The sequence below is a fragment of the Lepidothrix coronata genome, unplaced genomic scaffold (genome assembly GCF_001604755.1).
Source record: "Lepidothrix coronata isolate B3197 unplaced genomic scaffold, Lepidothrix_coronata-1.0 Scaffold4, whole genome shotgun sequence".
NCBI lineage: Eukaryota > Metazoa > Chordata > Aves > Passeriformes > Pipridae > Lepidothrix > Lepidothrix coronata.
This window is the reverse complement of record NW_016690184.1, coordinates 4,359,007-4,375,217: the sequence shown is the minus strand read 5'-3', so window position 1 is coordinate 4,375,217 and position 16,211 is coordinate 4,359,007. Positions and strand designations below refer to the sequence as shown.

Here is a 16,211-nt window from a genome sequence, read left to right as displayed (position 1 = left end):
CTAGGGTTTGCCTTTGGAAACTCTGCAGTGGATTCTGATGTGCTCAGCACATTGGCAACTTCCATTTCCCCTGACCAGGAGCTTCATATGGGCATGCAGAGTTGCCCATGCTCTGTGAATGTGAGCAGCTGCTGCAGCAAGAGGGACACCATGGGCTGTCAACATTTTAACAGCTGCTTCTTAGTTTTAGATGCCACACACAAGACTATCCCTTGCTCCATTGCTGGCTGGAGATGAAGGTCTGGGAGGGTGAAACCACAATGTCTAGCCACAGAAGCAGAACATCTAGCCTGTTTGTGTCACACTGTTGGCCATGGTCTGTGCTGACCACTGTTGACTCAGCAGTGCTTCCACAGAAGCATCCATGAAAAGGTTTAGGATGGGGACACCAATTACATTCCCCAACTCTGGGCAATCATGATGGTAAAAAACTTTAAAATGCTCAGAGCTGCTCTTATTCCTCTTGGCTGTCATGTGGGAGAAGTAACAGGTCATGCCAACAGCTGAGCAGGAAACTTTTGTTCTCTGTTCCTCCTGGCTGGCAGACCTTTCCTGGGCAGTACTAGCTGAATGTAATCAGCTAAAGCTATCTGCAAAGAAAGATCAGACGTGGTGACAGTGTGGACCACAACATGCCGTTACTGTGACTCAGGGGCCAGGGAATCTGTGTCTCTTTGGGAAGTCTTGTCCCTGGCAAATCTGCTATGCCACCTCTGAAATATATGATATTTCCATTCCATCTTTGTTTATTTTGCCTCCATTTTTAGGATAACATCCTTAAATTTCTCCTAGTTCTGCTTTAATTTTTTTGCAATCTCAAGGATAACTTGGCAGAGAACTACGAACAACTAGTCTGAAATAGCTGAGCCTAGTTTTGCACAAGCCAAGGACCACTGCGTGGTTTGCAGGAAATTTTGAAAGGTAAAAGCAAGATGAACATTTCTCAGATTTCAGAGGGTTAATTTTCATTTTCTCCAAAAAAAATCTCTATCTTCCTTGCAGGGTGGATGATACTTGTTTAAAGAAAATAGTCAGAGAATGTGGTTCTTTTGTTTCAGCTCTACTCTTCAAAAATTGCAAAATGAAATCACCAGAGACAAGTGCTTGTCTCTGAATTTCAAGCTGACACCCAAAAGCTGCTTGTCTTAAAGCTTTCATGTCTCTTCACACTTTGAGGGTAGACATCAGTGTAGAGAGACCATTTTGCCTGTAACTCTGGTAGCATGTCTGCTCCATAAATTAAAGCAGAGCTAGAACTACATGGAGAATGAAAATGCTTCCAAAACTTTGAGTTTTCTAGAAGTACTTTCCAGTTCTGGAAAACTTCAATAGTAAAGTGTTCTGCAAAATGAAAAACATATAGTTTCAGATAGATCAATTCTTTCCAATTTAGATTTTTTGATGCATCTCACATATATCTGTATGAAACACAAAACCCAAAATAAAAAGCCATTTCAAAAACAAAAGTAAAAAACTTTAATTGAAAGATGTTAGAAGGAGCTATTTTGACATTGCCAGAGCCTTTCAACCAGTTTTCCCCTCACATAAATGAAACTTGAGTAAAAAAGACAAGAATTCACAAAGAATTTGCAGAGGGCTGCACTATTTTAATGAAAACATGTTCTGCTAGTTCTTTGATTATCAAGTTTAATCAGAATAATAGCAGGGTTTGTTTTTGTTAAAATAAAAAAAATGAGACTTTTAGGTAATAATAAGATACAGCAGCACTCATTTGACTGGCATAGAGTGTATAATAGCATCTCCTTCAGAATTCAGTTCTCAAACAGTCATTTATATTATCCATCAGTCACTGATATTCTACATACAAAAGATAAATCCTTTTGACATTCTTTAGTTCTGGCAGGTAGCAGACAAATATGAGTCCGAATTTTCAAGGAAATTTTTTTAATAAGAATAATTTTCTGCTGCTGAGTTTAGATACTCCTCTATACTTTTTTTTAGTTGATTTTACTGGAATTTTGCATTTATTTATAGTAACACATGTAGCATATTCCACAGAATTTGATGGAACTATAAGAGTTGCCTGCATATTTGAAGAATAGGCATTTTAATAACTGAAGGACTTCAATGCATTTGCTCTAGCAGGCAATTATTCTTCATGAAAACTGGATTCCAATTAGAGTAAAAACAACTCTCTGTTAATAGCCACCTCCTTGTACAGTGATTTAGAAAGACAACTAATTGGCAAACTTGGCATCATGCTGTATTAAGTAAGTAACCTGCTTTATCTTATTAGGTCTGTTATCATACCCAGTTTTCAAATGTGATTTGCACATATGAAGGACATGAAGATCAGCTATTGAACCCACTTGCCCAGTTGTGAAAATCAACAACAGGAAAATGTCTGTTTTCCCATGCCATGAAACATCTCGAATACATGACACCTCACTGATATAATTGATGCTAGACAGCAGATTAGGATACTATAATACAGGATTCTTATTGCATCAAAATGTATTTTAATGATTAGTCTTAATATGTATCCTTTTTTACATATATTAAGTTTCTTTCAATGAAAAAAATTATAAAAATACACCAGTGCTCCAAAGTCAAAATCTGGAAACTCCTGTAACAAGTAAGGAGAGAAAGATATTAATATCATATTAATATCATTTCTCCAGACAGACAAAATGTTCTTCAAATTGAAGCCTAGTTTATCCCATACGGTTAAACAAATAAAAAAAGGAATTCAACTCTCAATAGCTGAACCAGCTATTTTTGGGGGGACTGTGGGGGGGGCAAATATCAAAATAGTCATCTATTGAAATGTTAAAAGAAAGCAGAATGACATTTAAATATTTTTTTACCAATTCCTATGGGGTTTCAATGGGTACTAAAGGGCGCAGAAGAAATATCAGCGTAGTTTCTTTGTACATCATGAGTGATCTTTCATGACTACTGAATAAAAAAAATGTTCCCTGTCACCTAGGTATGAGAAACAAGTAAGACTAAATTACAAGTAGAAGAGTACTCAATTAAAAATGTTATGAGATCATCTCCAAGTTAGGCCAAGATATAAAACCTGTATCTAATTCTTACATGAAGATCTAAGATGTGGAATAGCAAGTTAAGATGAAGGCAACGCTGTAATTTGTTTCTTAGGCTTCCTGATTAATCTTCCTGCATATAAATATTAATTTCCAGTATTTTGTCATACTTTCAGTGATCTTTTTTCTACAGCAGTGATGGTAAACAAATTTATTTTTAAAAAGCAGTGTAAATTTCTGTCAGCGATTCCCATCCAAATCCTTGCTGATGCCAAATCTGGCACCAGTTCCCCACAGCTTTTTTGCACTAAACAACTACCGAACTCTGCAAATATTTAAATAGTAGAGAAAGACATGTTTATTAACTGTGGTGCTGCTTCTACTTCCTGAATATTATCCATATCTTTCTGCAAACACACCAAGTGACTTGCTGGTGACCACACCTTCCACCCCCAACAGAAAAGCACCACTGTCAACCACAGAGGATGGGAGGCTGTGGGCAGGGCTGTGGGCAGGGCTCCCTGCCTGCAACCGCCTCTGAGTTTGTGGAAATTGTAGATACCTCCTATTTCCAAGCACAGAAGAAAGGAGACAATTTACAGAAACCTGTCCTCCTCCTCCTTCTCCTCCCTTCTTCTCCCTTCTTCTCCTTTTTTCTTATTTTCATGTTTAGAAAGAGGGCCTCTCATTGCTGTGAAGCCCAGTGACCCAGGAGTGGCTGAATATGTGGATGTACTCTCTGCTTTGATTGAGACAGAGAAGTGCAATGGTCTGGACTCCTTCATTTAGATCCTGACTGCCAGCCATGTTGGAGGTGGGAGGACCTGGTTTGGGATCTGGCTTTGCATCAGGAGCTGGCAGCTGTTTTCCCTTTCTGCAGAACAAAAGCGGGAAAGGGAAAAGGTGTTGGGTCACCTGAGAGAGCCTCTGTGTCATCTCCAGCTGGGAACAGTGTCCTTTGCCTGCTGCCAATGTGCTGCAAACTGGCCCTAGAGGTAAAGATTGCCAGAGAGGTAATCTACTGTCAGTATGTCCTCGGTCAGGCCTTTAGTGAAATAGCTCTGAAGGCAAAGGCAGTTCTCTAAACTCCTCTGTTTGCATGGGCTGTTCCTGCTCTTTCCAGAGCTGATGCTGTTTGGGAGGTGCAGTGAAGTACCTTGAGCCTCCTAGGTCTTTATGCAGAGAACGGCAATGATTTAATGAAGAAGTGCAAATGAATGCATGGGTGGAGAGAGGTGAGGGGCACAAGGGAGAGAATGTGCATATTTGTGCATGACTGGCATCACCTTGCAGATGTTACACAGCTCCACGAAGCAATGAGCTGGAGAAGGCTGCCCCTCTCCAGCTTCTGCATAGAGGTTTTTGTGCCTGTTCCTGTGCAGACTAGGGAATAAGCCACACACCTGACAATGGTGGCATCTTACAGGTGCCTTGCCTGGAGACAGTATCTATCTACAAAATGCATTAGAAAAATGTCAGTTTGGGAAGTATCACTCATCTTTTTAAATGACAGAACAATAATCAGCAGTGATTCAAAGGCTGGTTTTGACAGTTTTCTAGAAATATGTAATGTCTTCCATGTCTTATATGCATTGTAGATATATTAGTATGATATACATTATATATAATTTAGTGTATGTACACATTATTATATACATAATACATTGACACACACACATTAGCATTCTTCTTAAAAATATGTACAGCCTTTGTATTTATAAAGAATGGAGAGTATAATCAAATGTCAGACCCTGAAAACCCCACATGCCAAGGGAATGCCACAAAACCTGCCATCTCTGTTCTATGGCAGGTGGCTTTGAGGGGCTGCCAGAGGAAACTCATGACAGTGGATAAAGCTGACTGTGCAAATTATGAGTTTCCTTCCTAGGAAAGTTCAGTTTGGATTTTTATTTGCTTACTTGAAGCACAGTGTCTCCAACACACCAGGTTTCTGGTTTTGTTGTTGATTTCTTTTGCTCCCTATTCTGCATTGCAAATCTTTTGGTTAGAAGTGATAGCGAGGGCTGCAAGGAGACAGCCCCTGTGACGTCAAGCCGGTGAGCTGGCTAGAAGACGAAGGCACTGTCTTCTACATAAATAGCAGCCAGGTTAAAGCTGACTTTTCCTCAAACCTCTTCATACTTCTCTTGAATTAGTTCCAGGTGCCAGGCAAGCTCCAAAATGCGATGCAGACTCCCATCTGGAAAACTAAGCAGAAGAGGACTCCCTCATATTCTCACATTCCCAACTTTTTTATTGGTTTCTTTTCCATTGATAGGCCACCACCAGTTGGGTGTAGCTCCTTCTACCAGCTAGAAGGCTGTGTGAACGCCTTAGGCATCCTCCTGCCCTTGCTGCAAGGATAGGACTCCTGCATTTTCATCTCTTATGGAAAAAAACTGTGTGCTCAATTAGTATTTTTCTTTTTGACCAAGCAAGCATCTGGAATGCATTGCTCCAATCTGCAATTTATACTTAAACCCTTTATTTTAGTGCATACTCAGAAAATATCAGATGTCAGTCTTTAGCAGTTTAATCACACAGTGCCTTTACTCTTTCCTCTGGATTTGAATGTCTACTTATTAGAGCTTATTTTTGCTATGACAATTTTCACTTTCTCATATCAAGAAGGTATAGCTTCAGTAGTTAATGACTGAAGACTGTGGTTGCCTTCATTTATAATGAGTAAGCCCTTACTTCACAGATTGTTTCAATACTTTTAGAACAAAGAAGTGCTCAATATAAGAATTCTTCATTCTCCCGAAAAAACCAGCAAAATAGCAATCTATTTCAAGAGGTGAAGTAGATTGGCAAAATAATATTCTCATGCTAGAGTATTTCATGATAAACTATTTAAAGTTTATGATTACCTAAGTCGTATCCTAATGATTTCTTATGATGGAGAACTAAAATTTTGCTAAAACCATAAAATAGGGAATTACTGTAAAGGATAGATTAATATATTTTTTTGAGAGGGATGGGTCCCATGTCTAAAGAAATTGCATCTAGTGCTTGCCAGAACTTCACTCCAACTCTTATGGCAGGCAAAATGTCAGCTACCCAAAAGTTGCAGAAGTGGGAAACATCCATGACACAAAGTTTTGTAGCAGGATGACAACAGTAGATTGAGTAATCTACCCTTACAATATTTATAGGGTACAACATGATATAGATGATTTTTTTTGCTTTTGTTTTGTTTTATTTTATTTTCTTTTTCCCCCCACTGTTCTTTCAAGACATTTAGAAATAACCTAGCACTGGGATGGTTTCATGGTTTTTGCTTATACAAAATATGTTTTTACAGCTTTTCTACAGAAACTAATAACATAATTTAAGTGGTTTTAAAATGAACCTACAGTATCTGCTCTGAAGGAAAAAGATTTACCTAAGGACATTAATTTGTGAGTCTTTAAAGTGTCCTTTGGATATTAGTACTGTACAACCTCTAGTAATTTTCTGTAAGGATAATAGATGTTTCTCCTCTTCTGTGTTTGAGGTGAAGTTATCAGATTTCAAACTGATAACTAAGTTAAGAAAACTAAGTATTTTTGAGTAAGTTTAGGTGCAAATCATTTGAGTCTAACCCAAAGAAGAGAGGTTAATTGAAGCCTTTTGAAATGTAACTAAGTCCTGTTAAAAAAAAAAAAAAAAGAGAGAATGATATGACAGATCTTTTAGAAGCCATGAAGATGCGATCACAGTCTTCAAAGATTTCTGTTCTAATCTTTTCACCCAAATGTTCTGCTGCTGGTTAAAATAGTCATCAAAAGCTAGAGTTTGGTTACCACAATTACTTGCTTATTTTTCGCTAAAATAGTCACCATAGATTGAATTGATAGAAGCTGATGCGCATTTCTTCTCCCAGACAACATGTGTAGCTAAGTGATGTATACTATTTAGAATATTTAGAGTGTTTTTCCTGACCTAGGTGATACTACAGGTCTTTTCACAGGGTGAAATTGCAAATGAACTTGCAAATAATCATTTTATCCTGACAATTATAAACGGAAATCTGTATTTAGAAGTTTTGCTGCCACTTAAAAAAACATGAAGTAGGCAATCATCCCTCTTAAGATGAAGAATAGGGTTGTGATACCTATTTCTGAAGCCTCTTTTAGAAGGCAAGGTTGTTGTTTAACACATAGCACTTCTATCACACCCAGCTCAGCAAGTACAATAAATAATCATTATTTCAATTTATTATTGAGCTTTGCCATTTCTCTTCATGCCTATATACATAGGTACATTTTTTCAGTAAATTCTGAAAATTACTCTGAAAGAATACTTGGTACCCACAAAAGTACAGACACAAGCTGAGGTAAAGCTGGCCTCACAGTGTAAAAAAATTTCAACTATCCCCAACATCAGCAGCTTAAGGTCTTGATTTGTCCCACAGTAAGAGTGGACTGTCAAACTACTTTTTAAAAAAAGAGCCTAAACCCAGTCTTATATTGTTCTTATAATTTTGGGAGGAAACTTACTTTGAATGTTTTCCAACAGAATGTTAATATTTCTGTTTCATTTTTGACTGTCACTCTCCTTTCTCATGCCTTACTCTTCATACCCACATCATCCTGTTCTTCTTTCATCTACTTATAAATACTGCAGTCTGACAAAAAAAGTTCAATGAAGGTTACAACACAGTCACATCAATGCGATTTTTGGGAATGATGCTAGATAGATCATTGTCCTTGCACTTAACGTTGCACTGTCAGAACCTCTTGACTTCTCCAACGTCAGTTGCAGAGGTGGCAGTGGATCAGTGGATGCTGACTGCCATACTTCATGGGCAGCCACAGATTTTGGCTCTGTCAAAGGCAGTGTTTTCTGCTGGTCAGCCCATGTACATTTATGTGCTCTACACCAACAGCTCTCACTCTAGCAACACTGTCAAGGAATCTCTTTCCTACAGCTCCTTCTCTTTCCCTCTATGAAGTAAGTCTCACTCTTGGTACATTATGAGAAAAAGCCATCCAAGTCTGACTCCTTGCAAGTAATTTTGTTAGCTGTGATTCATTGTTGGGAGACCATTCACACTGTTTCAGAAAATAAGTCCACAATGCAGAAAAGACAAGGAAAATGCTTTTCAGAATTTGTTCTGCTGCATAAATTTCTATTGAAAAACATCTTCCCATTGCCTCTGTGGTGACAACTTGACATTCTTGTAATGTGTTGCATATTGAATAGATGTAGGTGATGTTTAAAAGCAATTTTCAACATTCCCCTAGGAAAAAAAGTGATCTGTTAAGAATTATTTAGTCTGTTCACTTTTCTTACAGCATTTCCTATGGAAATATGAGAAATTGGTTAGTTCTTTGGGAAGAAAAATGTGTTGATGGGATGCTATCTTCATCATCTTAGTAATAATAATATTCTTAAAATACATATCTTAGCTTTATCTAGTCAGATGTGCCTGCTGCATGCTGCTGTGTCTGGTGGCAGGTGTCTCCCTTCCTGGAGGTGCCAGCACTCCCCCAGCTCTGTTTCCCGGGGGCAGTGCTACTGCTGACCTGCAGGAGAAGTGTGGGAACCCATGATGGCCAGGACCAAGAAGAACTTTAAGCCTGCGAGGTTCATAGTCTGCTATGGGATCTTGCACGGTGGGCTGTGAGTGCAAAGTTTTCGTATGGCTCTGGCTAATTTTACAGCCGACCCGGCACCCAGCACACGCATGCCCATGAAAATCCACTTTATTTGAAAAGAGTACAACTGTGCAGTGCCTTTGGCACACCTCTGGCTGAGGAGTGATTTCTTGTGACCCCAGTGTGACATACAAGCAACATTGCATACTCTTTATGAAAGTTAAAAATAAATGTGCAGTGATGTGCGGCCTCAGTGTGCTTTCAGCTGCCAGTTTGTATTGAGCCCTGTTGATTATAATGCAAGCTTGGCACTCAGCTCACATGTAAACACCTATGTTTAGCTACCTAACTTCAGGTGTCTTAATCCTGCTTCCTTGGGGTGGGAATCCCAAGGAAGTTACCTGAACACAGGCTTTTAGTAACATTTCAAGGGTGGTAGACTTGAAATGCCTTAGGCCATTTGAGTTATCTGAGCCATCTGATATTTCAAATTAGTTTAGCAGCTTGTGCTTAGGTATCATTCTCTGTCTCCAGCCCAAAGTTTGATAAATGAGGGGCACACATCGTTCCTTGTCCATCCCACCAGTGTCTCAGACAAACTAGAATCTCTTTGAGTTCATTCTAAGTTTAAAGTAAAGCACATGCATAAAATCTAAGAGTCACTACAAAAAATTCTGAAGATGGAGAGTATTAATACACACTATCAAGAAAACCTTAAGTTTCATTTTTAAGGATGAAAAAAGACAAAATTCTGATACAGAATAATGCCTTTGGGAATAAAGAACTTTTATGACTTACAACAGAAGTTTCGACAAGACCTCAATGACAAATACACTAGGGAAGAAATTTATATTAAAGTCATAAATAAGACTCTCTAGCTGCTAGAAGTGACAGAAAAGAAAAAGCTGCCACTGCAAGGCTTTATAGTCAGAATAGCTTTTTGTACTTACTTGGGGAATGTAGAATATTTTCAGTGTAAACAAAGAAAAATGGATTTAAATTCTGGGAAAAAAAGAATTCTTGGTGAGCTACCGGACTCAAAATTATACATATCAAATGTTGTTTTAAGATATAGATCTACACAAGATATCTCACTAGTTTAAAATCATGCTACAGTTAATTTCTAGCTCCCCATCATTTGAGGCTAGTCTTCATTTGTGTATAAAACTCAGGTAATGATTAAAAACAAAAAAAAAGAGGCCTTTCATAGTTGCTAAGATAGAACACAAACTTGTAACTGAATCCAGGAATGGCACACAGTGTTATAGAAATTATTTTATAGACTAGTGATCGATATACTTACCTATCTGGGGAAAGCCTAAATCTTGCTGTTATTTTACTTTATACTTAAAATACATCACACTTGGCATCCTTTTACCCTGTTTTCTGGTGGGATACTCTAATTGACCAGGGACAGGGATTTCATCCTCATTCTCTTCCTGAAGTACTGCATATTGACTTCTTCCAGGCAAGTGGAACAAGACCCAGAGGGAATATGAATATTCCCGCCTTATCCTGTGCAGCTGACTGTGGTGGCCTCAGATGCAGGTTGTATTTGTCTTACAGATGTCCGATACCAGAGGTAGTCGCAGAAGTGCTGAACAAGCGAGGATGATGACAGCTAAGGGGTCTGCATCCTCTATCTTTCCTTGTCGCGTTTTTTGTGAAGCTCAATCAGTCAAGTACTCCCCAGGCAATCTTGCTCACCCACAGTGCACCATATGCAGAGGTCCAGTGGGGCAGGTTCAAGAAGGATTAGCTGTTCAGTACGTTGGGGCAGAATGATCCCCTGTGATTTCTAATCCAAGGTAAGACAGCACCTGAACACTTGTTTTGAGGCTCAAGATTGTAGACTCATTTTTAAATCCCTTTGTGATTACAGTTCCTGGACTCCTTTCTTAGAGGTAAACATGAAAGAGTAGTTTTGTCTAAATGCAGTGACAGATTCGCAGGTGGTGTCAGTTGGCTCAGCTCCACTGCATATTGAGCTTACTGCTGGGAGGGGAGAATGTCTCACCCTCTGGTCTTTGCATTAATTTGTACTGCTGTAATTTTAGACGTTTCCAAAGAGCATGCTGGTGGTAAAGGAGTAAAATCATTCAACAGAAGATGAAGATAGACATAAGAGTCAATCAAACCTCAAGAGGGTATTGTGCCCAGATGCTGCCCGAAGCTTCAACTGGAGCAAGAAAGGTTTTTTTAAACAGGCAGATGTTCAAACAATAATGCATTGAGAGGAGGCCATGGCAGCACACAATCAGCCACTGACTCCTTACCTGTGGAAGAGTGGCTGATGTATGAAACAGTTAATTTCCAAGGGAGATATGCAGACAAATCACTCTGTAACTGAGCAGATCAAGTACAAGCAGCCATATCTGTGCGTAGGACACAGTGTCTGGGAACCATCTGTGCCCAGAGCTCTCAGCTGTCACTACCTACAATGTAGCCCTGGCGTGCAATGACAGCCCCAGACCTGCATGTGCTAGGGAGGGCTCTGGCATGCAGGACCTCAGAGGGTGCTGCAATTGCTGAACATCACACCCAAGGAAGCTGGGAGGATGCTTGTAGAACATGGAATTCATAGTGGTAACAGGTATCAGGTTGGAAAGTCCTTATTTAGTGGTTAGATTCACCGTAGGAAGGTTTTTCTCTACTAACAGGTGGAGTGGAGAGGCAGAGTAGTTCCTGCTTCTAGTGCTGTTCAACACCTGTTTTTCTGCAAAAGCCAGAGGAAGATTTTGGTGACAGTGGAGGGGTCCTGTATGGAAGCTGTGTTTGTGGGTCCCTATGGGAGAACTGACCTACACTTGAGCACTCCTCTGAAGAAACACTCCCAGCCTGAAGAAGAGTTGCTTTACTGACAACATGACGAAGCACCAATAAAAATTAAATATGAATGTCTTTAGCATAAGAACGGAAGCATATATCTTGCTCAGAAAAGCTTTGGATGCCCCATCATTTCCTTACAGTACCTGAAAGGAGCTTACAGGAAAGATGGGGCAAGAGTGTTTACAAGAGCATGTAGAGACAGGACAAGGGAGAATGGGTTCAAGTTGAAAGAAAGTTGGTTTAGATTATTAGATATTAGGGAAAAATTCTTTGCTGTGAGGTTGGTGAAGCACTGGAACAGGTTGCCCAGGAAAGTTGTGGATGCCTCACCCCTGGAGGTGTTCAGTGCCAGGTTGGATGGGTCTCTGAGCAACCTGGTCTAGTTGAAGGTGTCCCTGCCCATGGCAGTGGGTTGGAACCTGTTGTGGATTTACTAGCCCCCTGGAACTGAAGATGGTTAGTTCCAGGTGGACTTCCTGGTACTGAGCCCATTAGAAGCTTTAGTAACGCCTCTGCGAATTACATATTTAGGGAGAACAGAAGAGAAGCTTATTGCGCAGAAGAAATTGGACCCAGAAGAGGAGCAGAGGGAGCTGCTGGGCCCAGGGGGCAGGCACGGCGCTGGAGCCAGGCTCGCCCAGGCCGGGATGTGCAGCAGAGCGCAGAAGAAATTCCAAAGAGTGAGAGAAGAGCTGTCCAGGGGCTTTTCAGCTGACCTTTCCCCCTCCCCCACCATGGCAGGGGAGAGGCGGTGGCAGGTTGGCTGAACCTCCAACTGAGCAGGTTGGACTCCTGCAGCAACTCGGAGTGAGGCAGCGGCAGGCAGAGAGCCCGGACATTCCTCTGTGTCCAGTCCGGCCCAGGACACCAGGGCAGAGGGAGCCACAGCAAGCCGGGTGGGTTGGAGTGCACCCTCACCCGGGAGCGGAGCAGAGCAGAGTGGAGAGGAGGAGCACAGCCAGCGCAACTACCACCGCCGCTCAAGATTATGACTTGAAGAGAGAGAGAGAGAGAGAAGTTACACTGAAGCAGGTTTTTCTGGGTAGGACTTTTATGAAAACTATCGGAGTATAGAGACTGAGCCAAACCCCAGAACCTGCGACCCGGGGGAGGAGTGGACCCGACTTGGAGGAGTCCCTTGAGAACTTACTCCCCTGAGAGGGACCCCATGTAGCAGGAAAAGGACTCAGAGCTTTAACTCCCTGTAACCCATGGTGAAGATCATGGTGGAGCGGGTTGTCTCCCCACAGTCCATGAAGGACCATCAGGGGGTGCAGAGACCCCCCGCACCCCGATGAAGAGAGCCTTTAGCTACACCCTGACAGTTCTTCTCCTGCATTGATTCAGGGGGCCGAGGGGTGGTTAAAAAGTGTGTTTAATACTATGTACTTTATTACTTTTTAGTTTCTATCCTGTTAGCAATAAACTTTGATATTTTCCTCATGTTGAGTCTGTCTTGCCTGTGTTAACCTCTCTCACCTTTTAGCAATTTTTGGGGGGGTTGAATCCCACTAGAGTAAACCCACAACAGAACCAGATGATTTTCAAAGTCCCTTTCCAACCCAAACCATTCTATGATTCTATGATCATTGGACATGTTCCAGGTCATGTTGGATTGGGTCTTGAGCAAAGTGATCTATTGAAAGATAGATCTCTGCCCATAGTGGGGAGGGAGTTGGACTAGAGGTCTTTAAAGGTTCCTTCCAGCCCAAACCATTCTATGACTCCATATTTCAAGTCAGCAGGCTTGGCTTTATGGAGAGACAAACTGTGGTGCTGAGTGATGGAAAACACATGACTGCTCTTCAGAAGTAGAAGCTGATTCACGTTCTCTGCTAAGATGCTAAGGCAGGGGAGTGGGTCATTCAGGTTAGCATTGGAAGAGAAAGCAGGCAACAAATATGTTCTTTTCATGTTCACATACTGGGAACATATTCTTTCAACAACATCATTTGGTAGGTCAAAGTTTAATTTTATTTCCCGTTTGCAGTCTTAGACAAGGAAGTTTATTGAAATATAATTTTTAAGGGACAGTAAAAAGAGACAGCAGATACCTGTTGATGCTTGAACACCTATGAGACTGAAACAGTTTCTACTAAAAATCGGTGCTTTCTTAGTACATGTATTTTTTCATTGATTTCAGAGTCTGGAGGCTGAAGTTCCTCTGTTTTGAACTTTCTAAAATTGATAATTTTAAGAAAATCTGAGCAATAGTAATAGAATAAAAATCAGAAAAGCTAAAACTTTGTGCTGTCTGTGCAGTAGAGTACCATGTTCATTTTACACACTGTGTTACAGAAACAATAGTGTAGCTGTTGATTTTGCATCATTTCACCTTCAATTTTTCCTCTGCTGTTTCTTTTCTTTATATCCATATGAAGATGAAACTTAGGAGAAGCAGTTTTCAACACACTAAGAATTAAAAAGAAGTAAAAGTAGTTGAACAAAGCCTGGCAGCTGAAAGTTGTGGTTTGGAAGGTATGTGGCACTAACAAAATCACATATTAAATGATTAATTTCTAATTAGATGCAAGACAGAACACTTGAAAACTGTTGTGGAGTTCCCTAAATTAACCTTTGGACAAAACCATCAGATTTTCTCAAGGAAAGGAGCCTACTTGTCTAGAATAAATGCATTAGGCGTGGACATCTAAGCCCAGGAAGATATGTGAAAAGAGCGAACCAGGATAGAAAAGTATACCAGAGCTTAAAATAAACTTCCACAAGGAAGTAATACAAACCCCCCTGCTTATTCTTTGCCAAACTACACTGTCAATGCCAAGCATATAGAAGAAAAAGATACAAATCTTGGACACGCATTTCTGTGGTATATGCGCAGAGAAGGAACAACAAACACCACCCTACTGGTAGCTCAAAGGGCCTCATAGGGCAATGATGCAGCAGATGACAAATGAACAGTCAGCCTGAGAACTAATGGGAAACATTACATCTCATATGGTCAGAAGAGGAGAAGCCAAAGTGATGCCAAAATCAAACATTTGTTCTAAGGAAAAAAAACCCCAATAACCTTATGGACAGAAGAAAACAAACTGCCATAATCCAATGGCAGTTGTAATCAGGGTAGCATCAGAGAGCTCAGTGTTTGTGTCCCTTTTATTTAAAGTAAGAATATCACTAATGATGCCTTGGGGCATCACTGCCCTTCCCCAGGATTGGTCCATTCTACTTCCTACTTAGCTCACTCATCAGCCAGCTTTCAGCTTTTTGGCTTTGTTGCCCATCTCCTCTTGCCATGTGCTACTCTCCTGTGCATGTCTGCAGCCTGCTTCACTGTGCCTTAGCAGCAGATTTTCTAATTGCTTCATTGGTGTCAATTTTGTACACTTGTGTGTGTGAAAAAACCAAAAGGAAGGGTATGATAGTAATATCTTTTCATTATCTTTTTCCAGGTTTTTCCTGTGTCATGTATTTATACTCCATTTTACACAGTATGGAAAAGATGTTCTTTTAATAGTACTAGAGAAAAAGACCACATTAGAAACATGCCAAAACCCTTCGTTTCATCCAACAGATGCATTCACTGGAGATGACAAGGAAACCAGCTGTGTCAAACATGTTCCAAGATTCTAATCAGGGGAAAAGGAAGTTCACATCTATCTTCTATGTTCTACACTTGAAAAATGCCAGCAATTCCACAAAACCCTCTAAGTCTGGGGAAGAAGGTAAGGAAGTAGAGTCTTTGCTTCAGAACAGTGCAGGAAAAAGGAGAATCAACTAATGTCCAGGCACATGCAATTCAGTGCACGAAAAGGACCCTTCATTTAGATATCAACTCCAAAAAGCTATAAAGTTACACTAAAACTCTCTTACCTAGAAACGAGGGGAATATTTAGAGAAATGGTCAATACAGGTTATTTTTTTTCTGTGCTCCTTGAGCCAGGCTGTAGTAAATTGATATCCTGATAGAGACAAAACACCTATTCTGGCCCTTAAAAAAGGGAAGAAACTAGAGTGGTTGATGAGATTTCAGTGGTGAGTTGCTATGATGATAAATGCAAAACAAGTTTGTTCACTGATGGCTCTAAGAAAAGCATTGCACAATCCTTTACAATGTGGTCAAAACTTAAAACCCCAATAGAATAATCATCATAGGAACAAACAAAAACCAAGCTTCCAATAAATGGAAATAAAGAATATGGCTTTGGTCTCAGTCCATGAGTGAAAAATGCTTCATGTTTTTATTTATGGGAGGCCACTATTAGCTGACACTGACTATAAACCACACGTTGACAGTGTCAAAAGGGGTCTGGCAAACCATTCTGCTGCTGCTAAGAATAGAGCTTGTTTTTTAAGCTACAAATGTATTCTTTGCAAATTGAACATCAAGTGGGAAAAGAATTAGTGGTTGCAGACACACTCAGAGCATTTTGACAGTGAAATGAAGCTAAGTCAAGAGGTATGTTATGTCCTGTGGATCTGATTAAAAATGTGGTCTGGTTTCAGGTGAAAATGAGGGCTATTATTCCTGGCACAATTGTTAGGAACAAGATCCTACAAAAAATAGCCCTGGAGAATCAGAACAGTGTATTCCTAGAACTCATTATAAGGGATGACTTTCAGAACTGTTGGGATTTTATTGGAAACCATCAAGATAATGATTGCCAAGATATTATAGAAAAGAAAAGAAATGCTTCAAAGGATCACTATAAGGATGATTTACAGAATTGAAAATCTACGGTTAGGGCAAAACTTTAATGTTGACCTAAAAAGAACAATTCCTTTCATTAAGGCTATTTTACTTACAAAAAGTACAAAGAATATATATACAGCA

The 16,211-nt window shown here is 40.1% G+C and overlaps 1 long non-coding RNA gene across 1 annotated transcript in view; it reads left to right on the top strand.

Annotated features, from left to right (window-relative positions):
- The window catches only part of LOC108502472, a 28,840-nt gene extending 15,985 nt beyond the window's left edge, over positions 1-12,855 (top strand). The window contains exon 4 of the long non-coding RNA XR_001876495.1: positions 11,951-12,855. This is a non-coding gene — a long non-coding RNA (uncharacterized LOC108502472). The remainder of the gene's footprint in view (positions 1-11,950) is intronic.
- Positions 12,856-16,211: the final 3,356 nt, after the last annotated feature.